Below are 3,838 nucleotides of genomic sequence, written 5' to 3' on the forward strand. Positions count from 1 at the left end.
AAATTACACAATTCATGTTAATTTTTAGGTACGATAAGGAGCCTTGGGGTGGCACAATAGCTCGGAGCTCTACTGCCAACAGAAAGGTTATTGGTTAGAGTCCACCCAGTGGCTCAGTGGAAGAAAGAGTTGGTACTGTGTTTCCATAAAGATTGCAGCCTAGAAGCACTTCTACTCTTTCACGTGAGGTTGATATGAACAAAATTGACACCAGGGCACCTAACAAGACAGTGTTACATGGTGACAGAGAAGAGCGCTCTTCTTGGGGACATCAAACCAAACTCACGGCCACTGAGTTGATCCCAATTCAGGTCAGACCACTAAGCCACCAAAGCTAGGCATCCTGAACTGTTTAAGCTATTTGGGGTGAATTATAGGACAAGAGGTTGAAGTTGTCAAGGATTCTGTCGTACTTGGATCCACAATCAATGCACATGAAAGCAGCAGTCAAGAGATAACCTTGGAGTATTGAAAAGCAAGGATGTTACTTTGAGGACTAAGGTGCACCTGACCCAAGCCATGGTAGTTCCAATTGCCTCATATACACATGAGAGTTGCACACGGAGTAAGGAAGACCAGAGAAGAATCAATGCATTTGAATTGTGGTTCTGGGGGAAAATGTTGAAACTGCCATGGACTACTGAAAAGACAAACTGATTTGTCTTGGAAGAAGTACAGCTGGAGTACTCCTTAAAGGCGAGGATAGTGAGACTTCGCCTCTTGTACTTTGGATGTGTGGTCAGGAGAGAGCAGTCCCTGCGGAAGGACATCGTGTTTGATAGAGATGCAGCAAACAGAGGAAGGCGCTCAAGGAGATATATTGACATCATGGCTTCAACAATGGGCTCCAGCATGGGAACACCTGTGAGGATGGTGCAGGACAGGACAGTGTTTTGTTGTGCGTAGGTTTGCTATGGGCTGGAAATGACTCAATGACACCTCACAACAACAACAACAACAACAACAATGTGATAGGACAGTGAAAACTTACTTTTAAGCAATAGTGAAAAGTTCATGGTAAAATTACATTAAAAGATAATGGATTTTTTTTAACAAACTTTTTGAAGTCCCTTCACATATGTGTGCATAGCATACACAAATGAAAACATGCACATACACAAAGAGAAAGCAAGTTCATCATAATGTCATCATCACTGGGTCTAGGTGTGTGTATGTAAACATTCATTTTGTTAGTTTTTGAAATTTTCACTATTATTTGAAATTTTTCATAGTAAAACTTTTCTAAGAAGAAAAACGTTTCAATGACAGAATTTATATTTTATATTTGTATTTCCATTATGCACACCTGATGGTGTAGTGGTTATGCTAACTTCAAGGTCAGCAGTTGGAAGCCTCCAGCCGCTCCTTAGGAGAAAGACAGGCTTTCTACTCCCTTAAAGAGTTACAGTCTCGGAAGCCAATGCGGGCAATTCTACCTTGTCCAATATTAACTCCATGGAAGTGAGTGTGATTTGTTTTTTAACTTATAAATCACATAATAATGTGTCTGTGTGTTTTTGAAGACCAGAAAGTTCAACAGAATCTTTACACTATGAATGTAAAGGAGAAGTAGAATTTTATTTGATTATAAGACTGGACTAGTACGTTGTCTGTACACACCTATGTTTATACCTCTACCCATACCTTTGCTTCCTAGATCTTTCCTCTGTTTCCTTTTACCTTCTTCCTGATCCACCATCAAGCTCCCCCTTCTTCTGCTCTTAGTCATTCCTCTCAGCTAGAATGCTGGTGCTCCAACAGCCCCCAAAAATCTATGTCCTCTTCATTGTTCCTTTTAATTCCCTAGTTGTTCCCTTGTCTATAGGGTTGTTTGCTCACCACTCCCATCCCCACCTTCCACCTCCCCCAAGTCTCTCCAGAACTGTTGGAACTGTTGGTGCCATTGCTTTCTCCTCGGGCTTGCTTCACATGCCTGTCTTATATTGATAGGCAAAACAACAATAACGGAGACAAAATGAAAAGAAAACAAAAGAGCAAATGAAAAGAGAGAAAAAAACTAGCAGAAAAAAAAGCATCCATAAGTCCATGTCTGTCCGGTGACCAGCTCCATTAGGAAATCCGTAATCACCTATCTCAAGCCATGCCCAACTATATATAGTCTTGTTCTGCTCAGCAAGAGAAACATTCTGTCAAATTCTCAGTTTGTCCTGCAGGTGCCACCATTGCCATGAGATAGCTCTCAGACAAGATTATAATTGCTCAGAAATTCCTGCATCATTCACGTTAGGCACCCTAGAGTTGGGAATTTACACATCCCTGGTTCCAATGAATTCGTTATGAGAGCTGATGTTGAGGTGGCAGGTTGAAGCACTCGGCTGATTACTGAACTCAGCTGCTCGGCAAGAGAAAATGTGGCAATTCCTCCTTTCTTTTATTTTTTATAGCATATTCTTTTATATATATTGTAAACATTTGCATGGTTCAGAAAAACAAATATAAGACTGCAAAGTGGAAATCTCTCTTCTATCAGTCACCCCTCTGCCAAATTCCTACACCCTAAAGAAGAAATTATTATTAGCTTCTTGTGTCTCTTCCCATAGTAGCTTTATGAATGTGCAAGCAAATATATATGACTTTGCCCTATTGTATTACAAAAAATATTAAAGGAGTTCTGAAAGCTTTCCACATTAATATGTATTTCTCTAAAACAAGCAATGAACTCCATGTTATGATAGGACTATCATTCATTTAACCAGTTCTGTGTTGTTATTAGGTTGATTTGGAATGTCTGCTATTCAATATTAATAATAACAACAATAACAAACATTCCCTCAGCACTTGCTTTGAGTCTGGCACTGCTCTTGGCATTTTAAGATGTTAGCTTGTATAACCCAAATCACAATTTTACAAAGTAGATACTTTTATTATCATGAGATTATGGAAGAACAAATTAATCTGTCTTGGAAGAAGTACAGCTTGAAAGGTCCTTAGAGGGACGATATTAAGACTTTGTCACATGTACTTTGGACATGTTAACAGGAGGGCCAGTCCTTGGGAAAGGACATTATACGTGGTAACCTATAGTGCTAGCGAAAAAGAGGAAGACTCTCAATGAGATCAACTGATAAAGTTGCTGCAAAAATGGGCTTAAATTGTGACGGTGGGCAATGACTGTATAGTGTTTCTGTTTGTTGTAAGGGTCACTGTGAGGCAGAGACCCCTGGACAGCACCTAACAAGAATAGTCGTTTGTAGATGAAAACATGAAAGAAAGGAAATTTGTGTAATTTTCTCAATGACACCTAACCAGTAAGTCAGAGGTCTAGGATAAGAAAGCAGCGAAGACAAAGGGGGTTAACAGTATTTGGGGCTAGTGACCAGTGATTCTTCAGATGAGGGTGGCATGGGAAGGGAAGCAAAGGAGTACCTCCCACCAGACAGGAAGGACAATCTACATTCCAAAGGTATTGATTCTATTGTCTAGGGATTTCTAGTTCTCAGGACACAATCCCTGCTCCAGAAAACAAATATGCTTGGCTATGTCATAGAAAGGAGCCTGCCTGGTGGCTTAGTGGTTACATGTTGGGTAACTAACCTAAAGGTCAGCAGTTCAAACCCACCAGCTACTCCTTGAAAGAAAGACAAGGCTTTCTACTCCCATAAACAGTTACTGGACTTGATGGCAGTGAGCTTGCAGGGCTTTTTTATTTTGTTTTGTTTTGCTTTAATTATTTTACTGGGGGCTCGTACAATTCTCATCACAATCCATACATATATCCACTGTGTCAAGCACATATGCACATTTGTTGCCCTCATCATTCTCAAAACACCTGCCCCCCACTCTAGCCCCTAATATCAGTTGTTGTTGTTTTAAAAGG

Source organism: Echinops telfairi, unplaced genomic scaffold (genome assembly GCF_000313985.2).
Source record: "Echinops telfairi isolate 266 unplaced genomic scaffold, ASM31398v2 ScPeMD7_23;HRSCAF=83, whole genome shotgun sequence".
Lineage (NCBI taxonomy): Eukaryota > Metazoa > Chordata > Mammalia > Afrosoricida > Tenrecidae > Echinops > Echinops telfairi.